The 21,600-nt window shown below is 39.3% G+C and overlaps 1 long non-coding RNA gene across 1 annotated transcript; it reads left to right on the top strand.

Annotated features, from left to right (window-relative positions):
- Positions 1 to 263: 263 nt before the first annotated feature.
- Positions 264 to 2,601, top strand: LOC126383982 (uncharacterized). Its single transcript, XR_007569214.1, has 4 exons — positions 264 to 585; positions 1,100 to 1,168; positions 1,361 to 1,427; positions 2,509 to 2,601. It is a non-coding gene; the product is annotated as an uncharacterized LOC126383982 (long non-coding RNA).
- Positions 2,602 to 21,600: the final 18,999 nt, after the last annotated feature.

Genomic DNA, 21,600 nt, shown 5'->3' with positions numbered 1-21,600 from the left:
TGAAGTTGACGCTTGTTAAACGTTAGCTTGCTAGCTTGCTGCTGCTGCTGCTGCTGCTACTCGCGTCCATGTTCACCCACAACCGCACACACTGTGCGGAACTGGAACACAACAAAGCAAAATTCCGCACCGCGTCCGTACCGCGCCTGTGTGTATGGTTTAAACGCGGAAAAGCGCTGCGCGAATATTCCGCAAATCCGTCCCGCATTTCCGCATCGCGGCAGTGAGAATGAACCCACTCCAAACACGTGCAGGTTAATTGGTGACTCTAAACTTTACGTAGGTGTGAATATGAGCTGCTTGTTTGTTTGTTTGTCTCTATGGGTCAGCCATGTGATGAACTGTCGACCTGTCCAAGGTATACTCCGCGTTTCACCCAATGTCAGCTGGGATCGGTTCCAGCCCCGCGCGACCCTGTAAAGGATAAGCTTGATTTAAAAAATATTTGAAGTGTCTTTTTTTTTTCCTCTCTGAATTTTCAGTATCTAATTGCATCCTCTCCCATTTGCAGGTGAAGGAGATACCTTTAGCTGCTGTTGAAGCTTGCGTCTACTTTTGAGTACATGATTCACCATATCATTATATGTAAGTATTTTAACAGTTTTGTTTTTGTATTATATTTCCAAACTTAAAACTTTTTTTTTTTTTTTGTTTTGTTTTGCAAAGCTTAGTGAAATGGGCTTTAGGCTTAATTTTTAACAGTGACAGTTAAAGGTGACCAGCCTCTGTCGTGAATTTAAAGAAAGTGTCTAGTGGCCCGGCTATGATATCTGTATCAGATTTGCTGTGATATTCTACTCTAGACATAAAGAATGTAGTTCATATATTCTTTCAAAGTAGAATGCACTAATTGAGTTGAGTGCTGGAAGTCATGATAAGTGATGATATAAAAGCAGTGTAAATTTAGTGTTTTCAGAAAGTGTAGACTTTGTGAATATAGATTGTGTTCAGCTCTTAACTCACAAAGTTCTTTAATCTTAAATAATAATCAAATCACTTAAATCAAAAAGGCCTTACACCCCCCCCTCTGTTAAAATCTTTCTACATTTATTTCAGTTGATTTTCTATCTTTTTGTCATCATCATGTTGCATATATCAGGTCCTGAATGATGGTCCATTGATCATTTGTGCTCCCTCCTGTCTGGACAAGGCTTTGTACTCATAACAGGTATGATCTCAACTACTCATTTACTGTGAATTGGGTTGTCTGTATTTTTATTTCTAGAAACATGCATCAGGTGACCGCTTCAATATCTTGCTCTTCTTCTGAATAGCTCATTTAATTTTAAAACTCTGGTTTTCTTAAAAGCAACTGATGAATTTATTAGTTGATGGCTCCTGTTAACATCTTGAATTTCAGATTCTGGCCTTTATCTGCTCCCTCCCTCATTAATGTGGTGTAGGTGGCACTGCTGAGCTTGCACATGGTATGTTCAGTCACACTTTTCTAAAGAAAATGTTTTACAAGTTAAGTTTTCTTTACTGATATTCCTTTGCTGTTTTTTTCCAGATTTTGAATGTGGCAGTGTAAAGGTTGCAGTTCAGAGACCCCAACTAGGGGCCAGTTACTTAAACACTATAGGTTAAAACATCCACATTATGGGCGCCAGCACCCATATCCTTGCCCATATAGTAGTTGTCCGTGTACATTTAACTTATGGAATGCGCTCAGGTCACATTTGTGTCGAGTCAATAACCGAGAGACATCACAGCAAACATCGTCATTGGCCACATTCAACTGTCATGTTTGTGGATTCCCTGAAGTATTTTGCACATATAAATTTGCATCTCAAAGCCAATGAAACAGTCCCCTGCTTCTTCAAGGGATGTTCATTTAGCACAAACATCTATGGTACATTTAAATCACATAAAAATAGAAAGCACCTTGGTTTTTCTTACAGTGACTTTAAACCTGGAATAGTTTCACTGAGAGAGAGTTTTGACGCACCGAATCTTTCAGGTGAACATGGAGACAGTGAAGTATTTGATGAAGACAAGCTAGAAGTGCAGTCAAGTTCTCAGACGGACATCTCAGAAAATGTTGAGAAGATGATACAAGAGAAATTTGCAGCAGTGTTGCTTAAGATGGAAAACATACTCCATGTTCCAAGCAGTGCAGTCGATGAACTTTTACAGGACTCATCAGGAAGTGTCCTGATGAGTTCTGCGTCCATGACTACATTAAATGGCATTGTGTCAGTTTTTTGTACTAAGCATAATCTTGGTCGTAATGCAACAGAAATACAGGAGTTGGCCTCTGCAGTCTGCCTCTCTAACCCTTTGACAAAAACAATTGGAGATCAAGGCCCACTTGGCACTGCTTTTAAGTGGAAGCAGTACTTCAAAGACAGTTTCCAAGTAGTTGAACCAGTTGAATATGTTTTGGATAAGGAGTGCAACCATACCTACCAATATGTACCATTATTCAAATGCTTTTAGAAATGTGAGGTGTAGTAGGTGTGTATGTGCAGTCCTAAAGTTTATTTTTTCTTTTCTTTTTTTTTATAGAATGAAACTGTCAAAAGAAAGAGGGAGTGCGTCCTGAAGGCACTTTGTGTCTATCTGAATGAAGACCCAGACATCCTCTTTAAGGAATACCTGGTTAGTAATATTAATTGTTTTCACCTCTATTCAACCAATTATTGAATAACTAATGTTGTTACTTAATTATAATTGCATGGAATTAGTTTGTTTAAACTTATTTTGAAATCTAATATATACCTTAACCATGCATTTTATTAGGGACACCTGTGCAATCTAATGTAAGCCAATACAATTACTTTTATGAAGCTTATACAGTTTAATTTTTTCTGACATTGTCAGAAAAATAATTCGACTTTACTTATAACTGAGGTTGCAGTGGGTGGCGGTAGTGCAGTTTTATTGATAAGTGTTCCTAATATTGTCTACCAGAGCATGTAAGTGGAGTGGTGCAGTGAGAATTTCCGCTCCTCACTCATGGAGCTGTTTATCTCTGCTCTCCAGCTCAGTACTGCTACTCACTCAACTTAGATCATATAAACATATTAGGAAGACTTGTTAACACAATGTAAACACAAACAAAATGTCTAAGCTTAGTAAAAGTAAAAGCAGTGCTGTTCCAAATAAAGTACCAATAAAGGAATTAACAAAAATATATCGGGTGTACCAAATTCATTTGTGTGGAACCTGTTGACAAACTAGAATTATGTCAAACTAATTAAAAAAGAATCGATTAGATGAAAGTATAATGTTTTTATTAATTGAACTTAAATGTATTATTTTACTTGTAGATATAAGATGTATGTTGAAAGGGCAAATGTAAAATATGTAGGATGACAATATATAAGTTCATATAACATAATTGATTTAATTATGGCAAGCTGAAATAGCTCTTGTTGATCAGAAGTAATTGTTTTTATTTGGGTCAATTCACAATCATTATGTTACTCTAAAACAATTTGATTAAGTTAGATTGACTTTATATATTTAATTGTAATTAACTTAATACAATTTCGTGGAACCTGTTGACAAAATATATTTAATTAAAGTCAACGTTTCATTTTTTTGAGTGAGCGACGGTAAATAGCTCTTTTCTAAAAGTTTACTAACTACTAAAATCCCACATCCTGTGTTAAATACAATGTATTTTAGCTATATTTACAATGAAGCTTGATTCTGCATTCTGCACTTAGCCCATATGTGAATGTTTACCGTTGCTATGGCAACAAGTGACAGCTGACGTTAGCGTTAGTTAGCTTAGCTCAATCGTCCGACAAACAATAACCCATAAAATTATAATTCAACGTATTTAAACAAAATCAACCTTAGCTAATGTGTTGTCACAGGTTAGATTGTCAAAATTAAAGTAATAACAGCTTAAATCCCTGAGGAACTACGCTAGCACTAGTGATGGTTGCATCCACTCGTATGCAGTTACCTTACGACTGATGCCCAAACAAGACGCCCCAACCAGATTTTATTTTACTTTTTCACACTTTTAATAATAAGTTAATTTACAGCCCAGCTGTAGTGGAGACATGTCAGAAATGAGGACACTAATCTTTAAGTATATTTGAAATACAGTCTAGGGAATGAGTTTGGAGGTAATTTAATAGAGTCACCTGAAGAGGTGAAGCCATAATGACAACAGAGGAAACAGGGAAAAGAAGATGTTAAGCCAGGTCATGAGAGGAAGAAGAGGAAAGGTGATGACTGCAGGAGAGAAATGAATCAAAGAGCTGAGAGGGACCAAAATAAAAGAAGAGGAGAGGAAAAAAGTCATTAGAACAGGAAAGTAAAGGCACATAAAGTCTTAACGTCTTGGCAAGTATCAGTTAACGTGCTTGGCTCTTTGGCAAAGAGTTTCTCTGAGCATTCAACCAGCAACCAGCTGCTCTGCTGAAGCAATATCTCTTTTATATGTCTTTTTCCGCATCCTTCCTTTTTCATTCTTCCATGTAAGGCAACTGAATTATGTTCTCTGAGCTGTAAGCATCACCTTCTTGCTGAGAGGTTCACACCTGATGTTACGCTTGTTATTCCCAGTTCAAATGGTTTGGAAACATAGAATTGATTGTTTAATTTAAGTGACAAGCCCCACATGGAAAAGAAGGATGGATTAATAGTGGAAAAAGTTTGTTCACCCTTCATGGGGAAATACACTGAGTTCAAATGAGTTTCTCACAAAGTAAGAGGTCTCTGAACGACCAGTTATTCTCTGAGGAGGTCCACTCACATTCCTCACTTCACTACTGATGTGCTGAACTCCACCTCTACAGCCATGTGCACAACTTCACACATTGTTGGACTGATATGAAGTTGTTCCTTCCAATAAGGGTTGATTCAGTAGATATGTCAGAATTCTCTAAACAAAATGAAGTAGTGGACAGAGAGAGCAACTTTTAAACCAAAGTTTTTGCCTAAGGCCAAAAACAATTTTTGCATTACGTATTTTTATTCTCTCCCTCTGAAGCTTCTTGCTGGCAGGTGTGAAGAAGTGGCTTGTAATTCTGTTCATCACAGAACATGTAAAGGCCAAAAGTAGAGTAAGTTGTTGACCTGCTTCTTGATGTGTTTTGTCACTGCACAGGATAAAGTTTGCCTTTGTCTGAATCCAATATTTTTCTTCCCTTCCATTGCAGGCCTGGCCAGTGGCCAGAGCAGTCTGTGGATTTAAATGTTTTTGTCAGGGGAAACATTTTATTCCTCCGTGCAGACAGCAGAGATCTGTGAGAATATCTCTGAAGATGCTACATGCTGCTGGACAACTGATGAAAAAAGAAGTCTACAGCCATAGCAACTCTGTGAGGTTGTCTTTAGACACACATCAGCATGCTAACATGCTCACATGTTGGGGTGGGGGGATGCTGTCAGCGCCACAAAATGCAACTATGGGCTGAATTGCTTACAAAAATGGCTGTAGCTCGCCAAAAACATTAGATATCAGCATGTCAATGGATTATTTTAGCGCGTGTATTAACTCATGTTCAAAATATTTGGGGAGTTTATAAACTACACATTGGAAAGTTTGGAGTGTGACAAACCTCAAAACCAATGTTTCCATTTTCACTCATAGCCTGTTTTTAGGTGGATCCCTCACGATAAATCAAATTGGTTCTGAGTTTACTAGTTAATTGCATATTTTTCAAGCCAATGAAACAAATGGGACAATTTCCAATACATTAAAAACAGAATGTGATGCGGCACCAGCCTATAATGTGTTTTGTATCAGGTAAACAATTGCTGTAACTCTTGTTAATTTATCTATTTATTACTACACTTGGCAACTTGCTTGGTAATTAGGAGCTGGCTTTAGAAAAAAACAGCAAAGATTAGCTGAGTGGCTCATGTTAACCACCAGTTGACATACATAGCTAATGTTAAACACAATAAGTTAATAGCTACATGTCTACCAGAGAGGACAGTAGTGACATACTGTAATATTTACAGTAAGTATTTGATCGAATCACCAGGTAAGATCATCATTTAAGCTAACAAAGGTCAAAACCAGGCCTTACATAGCTCAGTTAGCTTCCTCTCTGGCCAAAATTAGTAAAAATACTTGCTGTACTATGTAGGCATACTGAGTTTCGGGATCCCACAGATTTCATATATTTTCCTGCTGGTGCCTCAAGTCTTATTGCTTTAAAGTTTCAGTTTGGCAGCTTGGAAAAACTTAGTAATGGATTCTTTACCATGTTGGTAGATCATCCCACCACAAAAAAAGCTTTTAGGTAATTTTGTGTTGTTTGCTAGCAGATGTTTATGACAAGGGGGCACCTTCATTCAATATAAAGTCAGTGGAGAGTGATGAATTGTTTTCTCCTGTGGTGGGGCTGGACTTAAATGCGTTCTGTCTCTATGGTGGATGGCGTCACGAAACACAGGACTTTATCCTGGGACTTTCCCCAGGAAAACAGCCTGAGAACAGCCTGTGTCGTCACACTGAACATGGCTTTTCAGCCTTATATTAGTAGCTACACTAAAGTCATGTGACCACAGTGTAGTTTGTTTATAGCTTACCGACTCATTTACACTTCAAAATTCATGAAAGTGGTATTCAGCACTCTATTATTAAATACAAAGTGCATCTGAGGCTGATAGAGATGTCATTTATTTTTCAGATATTTAGTCATAACACAGAGTAGTGGAGATATTAAACTTTTGACTGGATAGATGAAAATCAAGAGGATTCATCCTCATTTGAACCATGAATGTCTCCAAAATTTCATGGCAATTTCCATCTGTTGAAATAATGTGGTGAACAGACAGACATCTGTTGAGGTATGCTGCTAATGTGGCTAAAACTAACAAGATGCGATATGCAGTGCAGGGAAATAATTAAACAGGGCAATTTTTTAAAAAAAAAACATGATTTGCTGTTACTCAGCTCAGTCTTTGTTTAATTTTTTGGCTGTTACATCTAGTTTTATCAACCTATGGGCTCTTCTGGACACAGACCTGTGTTGACTACCTCAGAATTAGTCGATTGGAACTGGCCTAGCACTCTTGGCTGGCTCCCGACTCTCCATGGAAGCCAACTGGTTTGAGGTGAAGTCAGTTTGAAGTGAGATATCAGTAGGCAGCCTGTTCCTGTTGAGTGAAAGTGACTCGACCCAGACCTGCAGTCACAACAATTGCAGTGGTTTTCAGGGTTCATATGAAACTGAAAAGCTGCTCTATGGTTGGCGGTTGAGTGTGTGAGGTATCGTTTCTCCACTTCCTGTGTCAGCATAGTCCTCCCTGTGTGTTTCTAACCACGGGCGGCTAAAATGACTCGCAGCCTCTTCTCACTTCAACCATAAAACCACATCTGAGCAGCAGCACATCAAGAACCTGCAGTGTGTGAGCGAGGGTACACATGACTTCTTACAATACACCCACAGTTTCCTTTGTGTGTGTGTGTGTGTGTGTGTGTGTGTGTGTGAGTGTGTGTGTGTGTGTGTGAGAGAGAAAGAGAGAAGCATGAGTTTTAAACAGTAGCACAAAACGTATTACCACTATATCCGTGTCATTCATCTTTTTTTTTTTTTTAAAGATGAATCAGGTTTTATTTTAAATAATATTTGGTCAAAGTAATGTTTTGAAGAACCTTGCCTCTCATTTTCATCTTCTTGGTTTTGTGTTTTGATGCTACCTAACCTCCATAACTTAAATTTTTCAAAACAATATTTTAAATAAAATTGAATAAATAACTAACAAGAAAAAAGAAAAAGAAAAAATAAATAAATAGAAAATGAAAATAAAATATTTTAAAACAATCATTTTAAATAAAATTAAATAAATAATGGAATATTAAATTAAATTAATTTACTTATTACAGCATCTTGCATAGTTGGAGAAAAATAGTAACATTCTTGAACTAAGACAGGGTGTTATGATTCCAAACTTATCATGACTATTGACCATTAATCAAGTGACCAGCATTACTCACTTTGGATGCCACCTAAAAGCAATGAAAAACAAACAAATAAGAAAACAAAACAAACAACAACAAAAAACTAGAGGATCTTGGGGTTGGGATTATTTTCTCATACATGCTGAAATACAATACATACAGGCTGAAATGATATCTCCTGCTTTACTGCACTTAAATGTTTTTCTCCAAAGAGGTTTTAATACTGTGCAAATGACAAAGTGTTCAAATGCCACAGTCCTGTCAGTGCAGTAGTTGACACTCAATTTTGTTTACACACAACTGTATAGATCTCTGGAAAACACTACCAATCTCCCTAATAGGTTGAGTGAACGCTGTCAAGATGGTCTTCCTTCCCCAACTTCTTTATCTCCTGCAGAACATACCAATATTTATCACCAAAACCTTTCTCAAAAAATTAGATTTAATAATCTTATCATTCATCTGGAACTACAAATCACGCAGAATCAAAAAAGAACATTTATGTAAGTCTAAAGCGAGTGGTGGACTTGCCTTGCCTAACTTCACGGCGTACTATTGGGCGGCTTGCCTTCGCTTCATGTCCTTGTGGCTGGATGACACTTATGTGTCGTCTGATTGGTTGGAGATGGAGAGGGAGGATTGTCTGCCCTACTCAATTGGTGCAGTTATACTTTCGCCTGTGGTGGTTGACAAAAGCTGTTACAGACACAACCCAATAATACACAATATAATAAGGATCTGGAAACAAATGGGAAAAAGCACTTTAATCTCAGGATATTACCTATTGCATCCAATCCATCATTCGCTCCCTCAAACATGGATGGCTTTTTTAATGCCTGGAAAGAGTTAGGTATAGGTAATATTGGCGACCTTTATGTAGAAGGGACTTTTGCATCTTTTGAAAAGCTTCGGGAAAAATATGACCTACCCTGGGCTCACTGTTTTAGATATTTTCAAATCAGGGACTATGTAAGGGAGCATCTGCCTGGATTTCAAAATGCACTCACTCATAAATTGGATGGGTGTTTAAAGTTGTGCACAGGTTCAGACCACGTAATATCCATCCTGTATGACAGACTGCAAGGTCTTTGTCACCCGAGTATGACTAAGATTAAATCTGAATGGGAGAGGGAATTAGGTCTACAAATTACTGATAACACCTGGGACTCCAGTTTAGAACATGTCCACACCTGCTGTTTAAATGCTAGACATCGCTTAATCCAATTCAAAGTCCTACACAGAATCCATTATTCAAAAGTGAAGTTACACAACATTTTCCCTGAAATTTCGCCCATATGTGATAAATGCAAGTCTACTGAAGCTGATCTGCTGCACAGTTTTGCCTTGTGTGCTAAATTGCAAGGCTTCTGGGTTGACATAATCAGTTTACTCTCAAAAATATTTAAGGTACTGATACAACCTGAACCAGTCCTAATAATCTTGGGTATTTCAGACGTGTTGAGATCTTTAAGAGTGATGCAACAACATCTATTGTCATATGGACTGATCACAGCTAAGAAGCTGATTCTAATGTGCTGGAAAGGGAAAGAGGTGCCCACACTGAAAAGATGGCTGACAGAGCTGACAGACACCCTTCATCTGGAAAGGATCAGATATTCTATAAAGGACAGAACTGAACAATTTGAAAAGATCTGGCGACCACTGCTTTCCTTCCTGGAACAGGAGCGGGCCTCCTGACCTTCTGAATCCGACAGTTTAGCGCTCTGGGGTGGGGATTGGCTGAGGGAGGGGGGAGGCTGGGAGTGTGGTGTTCAGGGTATTATTCTGTGTGTTTTGTGTGTTTTTTATTTTTGCTTTTTTTGGGGGGTCGTGTTTTGAATATTGTACTGTGTATTGCCCTGTGCTGGACCTCTGTCTTTGAAAATTAATTAAAAATATCTGAAACAGTCTTATTTACACAGAAAAACACCAGGAACACGTTTGAGCTTTTCAGAAAGAAACCTAATCTGTATTAACAGAAATCTGCAGATGTAAGCCAACTCTATTGGCAAAGAGACAATGTTTGGCTATTAAAAGGGTTCTGGTTCAAAGTAGTATTGACCAGTCATGTTTGAGTGGGCTTATAGGTGTAGATTTCATGATTACTGAAGCCTAAATGCAGTTGCCACAAGTAAAAAGATAACAGGGTATAAACAAACTACACTACGGTCACATGACCTAACATCATCATCATAACAGGACTGTAAAGGCATGTTTGGTGTGGTGCGGTTCAGCGTGCTGACGTTCTGTAGTCTCATTTAGCCACTGTGAGCAGCCACCTTTTTTTAAGACACCTAAAAGCCTCAAAATTCACAAATGGCATATTAACTGAGGTATTTGATTTCGTAGAACAAAAGGTGGAAGCCTCTTCAGCGTGTTAACCGCAGACCTTATTTAAGGCATCTAACCAAAAACCCATTGACTTCCAGAAAAAGGAACCGGGAATGCTAAGATACTAAGTCATTTTCGGATTTTAGGGCTCATTCCTGGGGCACTCTATAGTGCAAGTCATTCATTTTTACAATACACCTTTACACCATAAATTGGTGCATAAAAAATTCCACCAAATGCAGGAAATTAGGTGCTTGATGCTCAAAATTTTCTGGCAGAGGACCCCCAAATTGCCCGTTTTATATGCACCCCCCACAATATTCAGACAAAACATCTGCCCTTGAGTGGGCTTTGGTTGCATGCAGGTAAACAGTCTCTGCAAAAGAGGCAGATCACATTGGCCACATGATATCTCAGAACACATTGGCTATCATCCAATGATCATTAAGCATTTTATTAGACTTTTTAAAAATGTACCTGCATTCAAAAGCAGATATCTGTTCATAGAGATTAGCCAACTTGACCGTCGCCAACACTGACTGCACTGGAACCTCCCAAATATTGGTCGTTGCCTTTGCCATCATCAGAGCAGTAACTGATGGTTTCGAGATTGAAAGAAACCCAATCGTCCAGGTCAGTAATCCATTTTGTTCTATATGCTTTTGTTATATGTGCACATGAAAAGACAGTGACAGTTACAGTGAATATTTTGGGTTCCTACATGCAGAACATGCAGGTAAAGTGAGTCACAATCATCCTTCTGTGTGTGTGTTTTATGAGTCTGCAGGTTTGAATGTTACTCCCTTTTGCTTCACTGCTAAGGGAGTTTATTTACATCATTGGTGATTTAGAGACTGTGGGAGCTTGAAGGTTATCAAAGGCTTTTCAAACCTAAAAGAACATTTTTTCTGTTAACAGGGTGTTCATTTATCTACCACACACATGCGATTACAGTGAAGGTACTGTTTATAAATGTAGAGAAGCTGAAGGGAAATTTACCTGCAAGCCCAAATAAAGCTTCTTTCAAAACTTGTATTTGAAAACAACAAAGCGTGTTTCAGATGTCTCACTTACAAAAATGCCAGACAGATTAATGGTTTCATTGCAATCACAGGGGTCCTGCTGTAAATATTAGGGCGAGGTATGTGATCAGTACGTATTGTGCTTTCATTAAGTTTACCTTTGTTTATAGTTCTCAGTTACCACATTTACATAGTGCCATTCATTGATAGAGAGTGGGGTCACAGTAAGCAGAGGCTTTCCAGTGGAGATGGCTTTTGCTATCTGTTTGTGTTATTGAAAATGATACAACAGTTAGTTCCGATCAAGCAATTTGATTGGACAAGAGGCACTGATGAGTACTGATATAAGTAGCCTATAACTGCACTGGGACTTTTAACTGTGCATGTATCACTTTGCTTTTCAGGTTTTTTGAGCAATTAAGGATGCTAATCATTAATTAGCCCACATTAATGGGGGCAGTAGCTCAGTCCATAGGGACTTGGGTTGGGAACCGGAGGGTCGCCTGTCCAAGTCCCCGTCCGGACCAAAAATGTGGAGCGTGGACTGGTAGCTGGAGAGGTGCCAGTTCACCTCCTGGGCACTGCCGAGGTGCCCCTGAGCAAGGCACCGAACCCCCCAACTGCTCGGAGCGCCTGTCATGGGCAGCCCACTCTGACATCTCTCCATTTAGTGCATGTATAGGTCCAGTTTGTGCATGTGTGTGTTCGGACCTGTGTGTAATTGACAACAGAGTGTAAAATTGAATTTCCCCTCGGGGATTAATAAAGTATATAAAATTAAAAAAAATTAAATTAAAAATTAATTAAAAATTAAGGGTCTTTGTAACAAACTGCACCACAAAATGAAAGATTTTAACACAAATAACATTTGAGTTAAATAATCAGTCCCTCCAGAAAATCGCGATGTTTAAATGCATACAGCATGTGTTGAATTTATTAAAATGTTATGTTTACAGAAGATGTAGCTTACATGTTGTTATACAGTCACATTGTCTGCTTTGAGAGCTACAATATTCACTCAGGATTTTTTGTTATCGGAGTCCATGTTTTGAAACGAATTAAAACTAAAGAAGAGAACTATTAAAAACATTCACAGCTATTTTTGTAATATTCAGTATGATTGTTATAGCAAGTGATTACATGACTTTTTTTTTGGAGGTAGTAGTTAAAAAGTTTTTTTTTTAAAAATTCTCCTTTTGTCATCAGCCGGGATGTACCCAGTTAGGAGTTAGAAGTATACAATTAAGAGACTTGGGATGTACCCATTGGCTCTAAAAGGGTCTATGGAAGCTTTATTGTGTCATCTTTCTTCACTGACAACTGTATTTTAAATACAAACACATAACACCCAACATGCTCACATGTAAACATGAACACATGCAACACAGCTGTGGAAGAGACTGTAGTTACGATTAACATTAAAAAAGTAGTTTGTTGGCAACAGGAATCAAACTCTGTTTGACTGGTTGCTTTCTTTGTTTCTGTCTCGCTACATTCACACAACTTCCTGCAATAGCACTTGAGCTAAACTGTGCAGAAGTGTCCAACATGAATGTAAGTGAAAGTGGGCTGATGCAGCTATATATTGTATGCCCTCATACATGTTAGACACATGGATATTTACTGTTCACACTCACACAGACATGCATCTGTCTGTGTCTGTGTGTGTATACAAGGCTCCTTGTTGTGTTCCCCAGCTGCTGTGAAATATGACGGTCCAGACTGAGAATCTATTAGAGCCGAGGGGATCCAGCTTGCTCCCTGTTCTCCATACAACTCCAACACAAAGTGACTGTAGCATTACCTCAGGAGGGATCAGGTTTTCATTAGAGTGAGTAGCTCATGTACAACAGGCCCGTCCGGACCTGTCTGTCTGTCTGGCTGCACGCCTGCCCTCTCCTCCGCCGAACGTAACACAGAAAAAGACACGCAAAGGGAAAATCAGTCCACAGAAACACACATAACTCATGTGTTCTACCCGCCAAGCCTCGCTTATCTAATGGTGCGTTACAGTGGTGACTGACACAGCGAGGGTCCAACGCTGTGATTTTAAAGGACACAAGACAGCATTTGTAAATCTCTGCAGCATGGAACCAGACTACCACGTTACTAAGCTGTTCATGAAGTCACAAATTTTGCATACAACGGCTGATTCTGATAACTGACATATAAATTATGTTTAAACTGTGCACTCAATGCGGCATGTCAACACAGCATTATAGATGACTGCAAACTGTGACTGTGAGCATGCACTGGGTTGGTTTGCAGTCGAATGTGAAGGTTGGGATGAGAGTCAGCACCTCCATGTGTAAGCCTATGGCTCCTTGTGTTGATCTCAGGGTCTTGTTCAGGAGCGAGGGTAAAATGGAGCGAGAGACTGACAGGGGGATTGATGCGGCGTAGCACCAGACCGTCGTGGTAAAGAGGGATCTGAGCTGAACAGCAATTTATCAGTCAATCTACGCTCCAACCCTTACCCTCACTCAGGAGCTTTGAGTAGTGATTGAAAAAAATGAGATCATGGAAACAAGCGGCCAAAATTTTTTCTCCTGTAGGGTGAGCTCAGACATAGTCACTGCTCATTGGCGTTGAAATGAGCCGATGAAGAGGTTCAGACATCTGATCAGGATCCTTTTGGGCATCTTCCTTTGGGGGTTCTCCGGGTATGTCCAACTTGGTGTAAGACCTTGAGGCAGACCCAGAACATGCTGTGATTATATGTCTCCTCTGGTTTTAGAACTCCTCAGAATTGCTCAGGAGAGCTGGAACGTAAGTGGCAGAAAACAGGTGGATGGTTAAAGATCAAGGGCCAGTTGCATCAACAGTGCAAGTCAGTCTAACTTAATAGTTACGCCGATTACACCATCTATGCTGAAGCCTTCCCCTCCATAAGACTGGGTGTAAGTCCTATGCTGTGTCAAGAGCAGGTATAAAGTCAAAATTTTGTCTGTTTCTATGACACAGGATTCACAATTTAAGATTAGCTTCTCTGCTAAAGTCTTCTTTTATCAGCTAACTTACAAACATGAACACATGTCCTTGTTGAATGGCTGTGAATAGCTCTATTGATCTTTGTATCTCAGTGTCCGTGTAATTTTCTTTTCTTTTCTTTTCTTTTCTTTTCCTCGGATCCTTCCCAATAACTTTGTCATAAATTATAAGTAATTAGCTACACATTAGCAAGACAGAGGGAGATGATTAATAATGAATGTTAGCAGTGCATGCTCTGCTAGGCAGTAGCCATAGTTGCTGGGAATTCACATGAACATGCAACACGACAACCAGGCGTAGTTAAGACTAGACTTTGGTTTGTTGGTGCAACTAAAGTAATGTAGATTCTAAAGGTTGGTCTAAACAAAGACTGGCTTTGCAGTTCGGACCAGGCTTAGTAAAGATCATAGACTGTGTACATTATGGACGTAGCTACTGTGACATCACCCATTGGTTCGTAGACTGCTGTTTTGAAGCCTCAAGTTTGGCTTTTCGGCTGTCGCCATCTTGGTTTTTTGGAGCCAGAAGTGACCATATTTGGATGTGAGGTTGGTGTAGTGGAGGAGCAAGGGGTGGATCTGACTGACAAGCTGAGGACATATGTAGACAGCCTGTCACTCAAATGGCCACCCTTAAATATGTGATTCAATAAAACGTAAACTGCTAAGTCCTAAAAAAAATTCACCTCTGTACAGTTGTCATGAATGTTGAAATTAGCTATAGAGACCAAAACCATTTTTGTACCAGGCTCTTAACATGTTAATTTCTGCTGACGAGTCGGGCATTTTAACCCGTAAACACCTAGAACAATTTTGGGGTCAGTGTCAGTCTAACTCATTTAAGTGACAATTTCACATTTGCTTTGTCTGATAATGGATAAATTTAACAGAGTAAAAAAAAAAAAGCCAGTAATGTTTGGTGTGTTATAAATTGTAGTTAGATGTTTTGGATATCCAAATAAATCTTGGTCTGTACTTAAACTTACCTTAGCAAGTTACAGCCATTTATTATAAGATCCTAGGTGTTTTTTAGTGGAAAAACGAGGATCCACTTCAATAATGCAGGCTACTCTTTCCTCTTTCCTTGGTTGTGCACTGACATTTTACCATCTTGGTTTGCTTTGTGCTGTGTCGTGCAAATCTGTGATTTTTGTGTATGTCTTCATGCACGCGAATGCACCTTCTTCAACTCTTTTTCCCTCTGTGTTTGTTCAAATTTCAGAATAAAACAATACCAAAACCAATGTTAATTGGTGGAGTATAGGATGAAGTCGTGGACCACCCCAGCAAAATTTTGAACCAATGGGAACATAGGAAGTGAGACTAAGCATTTATGACTGTTGCTGTTTGGCTCAGAGGATTGAACTACATGGGTTTCCTTGGCGATTCAATGCTGCAGAATGTGATGTAATCACGTTCACTATGGAGCTTCTGAATATCCAAACAAGACGTGATACCACTGAGAAGCTGAGAGCTGAGATTCTCCACTTTACGTGACTTTTTAAAACACGTGGATAGGATTAGTGGTTCAAAAGTTATTAAATGTTTAAAAACAATAGCTATGTTCAGCTTCCGGTGGTTGTCTCGGTCTTCAATGGTTACCATGGGGGTCTGTGGGGATTGACTTGCTCTTGGAGCCAGCCTCACACGGCCGTTCAAGGACCTGTAGTTTTTGGCACTTCCGTATTAGCTTCATTTTTCAGCCTTGGAGGTTGCCATTTGGTAACAGCCAATTGGTGCAACCTGCTCCCAAGGTTATATGGTCAAATGGACTTTACCAGTGTCAAATGGAACTGGTTGGAGCTAGGTTCAAGAGTGTAACCTACTGTTATTAAAGCTTAAGATGTGACAAAGTAATGTTGTCAGTTCAGAGCAACTTTAGAGCTGTTGGTTGCCTCTTTGTCAAAATATATTATATCAGAATTGCCAATAGAAGTGCAATCCAAAATGAATGGGGGTACATTCTGCTGTGTTGAACCACATCTGTTTACTTTTCTATCTCTTTCTCTCTATTGAAGAACAATTGGATTTTATTCAGCTGATAAATTGGAGATATAGAGTCCTAATTCTAATCTAAATTGCCCGTAAGTGTGAATTTGTGTGTGAATGGTTGTCTGCCAAAAACAAAAACTGAAAGAACTCTTAACATACCAACATGTTAAGTCTGTCATGCGTGCCAACAAATCAAGCAGACAATGTGGGCCATTTATAATTTTCTACATTCTTGTAACCATGCTGGACGGACAGCTGACCTTCACATCTGCCAGGTGGTGATGGTGAGAAGCTTCAGTGCTGCTGGAAAGGGTCAACTGTCGTCTGACCATAAAACTGTCAATTTGACAACGACAGTGGAGACTCATCTGTCAGCTTTATGGGACGTACACTGCTTTAACATCTATCCAAAATAAACACAGCAGACACCTCACTGAAACTAACACAACAGACACACACATGTATGACGGCTGTAACTGATACAACACTGAGGAACTTGTACTCCTCACTTTGCTCACTCATTTCCGTGACTGGAGCGGAAAATAATGTAGCTTGTTTGCATGTCAAAAATCAGGAAGAAATAAATCATGAACATTGGTGAATCAGTTTTGTGATCTGGTCTAAAATATGACATCATTGTTTATAAGTTACGTGCCAGTATCTACAAGATACAATATTTATTTCAAGCAGGTATACAGCATGTTGCATACAACAGTTGACACATGAATCAGGGTTCTAGTCGATCCCTTAAAAGTCTGTAAAGGCACTGCATTATTTCAGTTAATTGTAAGGCCTTAATTGGTTTAAAATTTATGAAATCAATCTTTCAAAGTCATGGGAAGTTGGATTTTATGAATTGTTTTTCTCTGGCGTTAAAACCAAAATCATATTTATTTTTTCAAAGTAATTTTGTGAATGCCTCTCACATTAATTTTGGTTACCGTAAAACTGGTCCTACATTTTATTTCAAGTGGCGTTTAAAAATTTTTTAAAGTCCCAAATCCAACTTGCCTTAGGAAGTAGAAATCCTTTTGATCTGAAAGCAAATTATGCTGAACACTGAGTGATATGTTTCAAAGCTCTGAATAAAAAACCTTGGAAGTTCACCTTGATTTTAGATAATTAAGGAAAAAATAAAAAATCAATTAAAGAATAACATAATTTGTAGCCAAGTCAGTATTGTAAAACTCTAAAATGACATTTAAACTGTACAGGTGTACCTAATAAAGCGGGCACTGAATGTAACAACTGGTGAACCAGGTGAGAGCGGACTCAACCGCACGACTCTGGAGACAGTTTGAGTAAAATAACAGTCTTTACTGGTGAAAAGGAAGGCTCAGTACACAGGAGGACTTTGAATGAAGGCAAACAAATCCAACAGGGATGAGGCAGAGTCAATGAACAGGCTAAATCCAAAAACCAAGAAAAGGACACTGGGAAACAAAGGGCTGGAACGCTAGACACACAAGGAGCTAAGATGAACTGACAAGAAAACAAGACATGCACTAAGGATAACGAGACACAGGTGAGGTTAATCGGGGCGGGACCGACAACCAGACACAGGTGAAGTCATCAAAAGGGAGGGAAAACACTCAGGGGCAGGAAGTGAAGTGATTCGAAACAGGAGGAGATGTGAGTTTCAAAGTAAAACAGGAAACAACATCAATGAATGAAATAAACATAACCTAAGAAACTTGAGCTGTCACACTAAGTGTATATTTCATAATCTTTTTAATTTTTTCTTTAATTGTTTCAGGTCAGAAATCCAAATCAACATAGAAAAATTCAAATAATTATTTTTTTTTAGTGTTTTAAATGTAGCAGTCAAACAATTAATCTTTAAAATCACGATTAATCGCTGAATTTCAATATTTAATCATGATTAATCACTTTTTTTTAATCCCATGTTTACTTGCATTTCAAAACAGTTTTAAAGTACATATTAATAAGGCAAAACAATTCTTACAGAGTCTCTTGACTGGGAATCAACTTAATGCAAGGTTTGATGCTTTTTTAAATAATGTGGGGTGCCAGTCAGAGTCATGTCTGACAAATAATTATAAAACAATCAAGCACACACCAAATGATATAATATATTACCATAAACCAGTGCAAGCAAACAAACCACAGCTCAGTTCAGTTCAAAAGGTGTATTAAATCAGCAAAAAACACAAAGCAATATTGGTGTGTGTGACTGTGTGAGTGTGAAAACTCGTCCCACAATCTGAAGAGTTCAGTCCACAGAACCCCTTTTTTTTTTGTATTCCCGACAACCCTCCACAGTTCAGTTCAATTTTGTGGTACCACTGATCTGTCACTTAGGGTGCTTTTACACCTGCCCTGTTTGGTTCAGTTCAATCGAACTCATGTTCGTTTGCCCCCTAAGTGCGGTTTGTTTGGTCAGGTGTGAACACAGCAATCGCACTAGGGTGTGCACCAAAACAACCGGACCGAGACGAACTCTGGTGCGGTTTGTTTGTGGTGAGAATGTGTTCAGACCTCAATCTGAACCAACTGCATTCGTATTACACATTGTTTGGGTTAAACAAGCATGAGCATGTTACAGTCCTGGAGGATTATGAATGTGTGCCTCCTCCTGTACTGCCTTAATATGCATGTTCGGCACATCCAATGAATCAAAACATTGTTTTCTAGTCAAAGCCACACCTTGTTTTCAAACTGCATGGTTTGACTAAAATGAGCAATGCAAGCAATATAGGACACGATGACCAACCCGCATAGTTGTCCCTCCATTGTGACATTATAAAGTGTCATCTTACAAGTGTACTCTTCTTCAGTGTTTTCAAATAAATAAGGGCGGCCATCGCCTCTCGATGTGGAAAGCCTGTATACTAACATTCCACATTTAGGTGGTCTTCAGAGTTGTCTTACCTTACGGTGTGTTTACCGTTTACCTCTGCTTCCCTAAGCACGGCCGAAATATCGCGAGAACAAGCAGCAATCTCATACCGTGCCTGAAATCTCGCGAGAACAAGCCGCAGCAGCTGCAAGGCAGAACCGGACAGTAGCCTGAAAAGTTCATTCATTTATTTTATGAAAGATTTATAGAATAATGGCTGACTTTTTGCCAGACTTCGACTTTGTGGAGGAGGAATTTGATTTTGCAGAGTTTGATGGCCGCCCTTATTTATTTGAGCCAGAATACACTGACGAAGAGCTTCGTGAAATTGAAGAACGGAGGAGGAGAGAGAGAGAGGCGCAACAGGTAGAGGACGAGAGAGGAGGAATGGCTGCTGCAAGGCTGCGTAGCTCTGGAGATTGGTGGTGTACCTGTGAATGCTGTGCCCCAGTGCCCACAGAAGAGGAATGCCTCTGTTGCAAGGAATGGGACCGGTTGCAGCCTTATTTTCAAGGTCTGGATGTGACCGAGGACGAGACACCTCCACCTGGAGTAGTATCCAGCTGGGCTTTATCTAGAGCTCGCGAGATATATTTCGGCCGCGCTTTGGAAAGCAGAGCTAAATGGTAAACAAACATGGCAGCACACCGGTAAGGTAAGACAACACGTTTACATGTCGTTTTCTATATGTTCTCTGACATTTATCCTAACGATATGAGGCGGTCTTTGTGGAGAAAAAGCTTGTTTAGTGAACTAACTTTGCACTTGAAAGGATGCCCGTTCAATTACGTTTTAACAGGTCTGACGCTACGGCTGTATCTAGGCTAACGGCTAACATGCTAACTATAATTTCTATGTCACTAGTGACTTGAAACAAATTTAGGACGATAGGAGACGGGTTGAAATAAACCGAAATTTCCCTTTAATCACATTGCGATTAACGCGCTAAAGCTGACAGTCCTAGTTTAAGGTCCATGTGAATTGCAGAATTTACTGTATTTGAAAGAAAGCATCACGTATCAGCTCAAATACTACAGGTTTTTACTAGAATTCCAGACATGGCAGAAGAACATACCAAGGGTGCACACTATGCAGTGCATAACTTTAATCAGTGTGTGACTGTAACGCCAGCCAACATATACTTAGTGTGAGATGGGCACATGTTGGCCACACAGAGAGCTGATAGACCACTGACTCACAGTTTCCAGCTTCGGCAGCAAGTGGATGGTCGAGGTGAAGGATATCCTCATCTTGTTCCTGCAGGCAATGTACACACACACACACACACACACACACATACAGGCAAATACACACACACACGGAGTACAGATGGAGCCATATAAAACCTGCAGAGCAGTGAGGGAAACCTCTCCACCAACGAGCTGCCTGCCAGACTGGGCAGATGTGGAGACACAGAACTCTTTCACATTCGTTCCGTCCTGGTCTTTAACTAAGAATATAGATATATGCCAGAGTGGCATAGTTTGGTTCATTATATATTTATGCTTTTTATTTTTTTTAATGACAATATATACAATTTACAATACAAACAGTTCCTGCATGAACAAAACAAAGACCCACAGAAGACAGGGAAACAAACATACGACCATAGATTTACAATGATAACTAGATACCGGATGGCAAGATGGTGCCTATTCATTCCAGTTGAGCTGCTCGCATTATACATACACCAAATAAAGTTTTTAGCTTCCAGGTTTACTTCCACAGTATACATCCCACTGAATATGCGCAGCAGTCTTTCCCCTACTGGCCTCGACAATGCATTATTTAGGTGTTCTATGGACAAGGTCTGTCTTCTCGTCCAAACTGGCAAACAAAGGAAAAGGAGAGGAGGAAAGTGGTCAGTATGCTGAAGAGCTGATTAATGGATTTGTGACAGGTGCACTGGTGAACGGAGGAAGTCAGGTAACTGCTGAAGGTAGGAAACCCTGAGGACTACTGCAGGGTGGAGATGAAATGCTTATTTTTTTGTTAGAAGACTAAGAAAGCAGCAAACGGTAATCTATGGCAGCTTCGATCCAAAATACTTTGTTGAACATCAAAAAGAGTCTTAACAGACACATTCAAACAAATGTGCATACATGTGTACCACAAAAACATTAAAATATGTGCATTTTGTTTTGTGTCAAACCTTTCAAAACGGCACTTTTTATTATTTGATGATCACAGTTGTATGTGGGGACAATCTGTTTTTGATAGTATTTTGTTGGAGCTGTTGTGTTTTATCTGTTTTGATAGTTACCTGGTACTTTCGCTACGGAGCGGCCTTGAAACTCTGGTTTGTCCATCTCTCAGAGAGAGTGACTGAGACTGGAAGAACATCAAGAAACAGTGCAGCTATCACCCCTCTGAGAGACACAGAGGTAAAGAAAGGGAGGTGGGGGCAGATTTTACAAGACAGACAAAAAAATGTCTGCCTACCTTTTCTTTTCTTCCTCCTCTCCATCATTCCTCCACCATATGGGGTTCCTAACCCCTCATCTCATAAAAGACTGAAGAATAGAA

Source organism: Epinephelus moara, chromosome 22 (assembly GCF_006386435.1).
Source record: "Epinephelus moara isolate mb chromosome 22, YSFRI_EMoa_1.0, whole genome shotgun sequence".
Classification (NCBI taxonomy): Eukaryota; Metazoa; Chordata; class Actinopteri; order Perciformes; family Serranidae; genus Epinephelus; species Epinephelus moara.
Note: the sequence above shows the minus strand (reverse complement) of the source record. Positions and strands in the feature narration are given on the sequence as shown.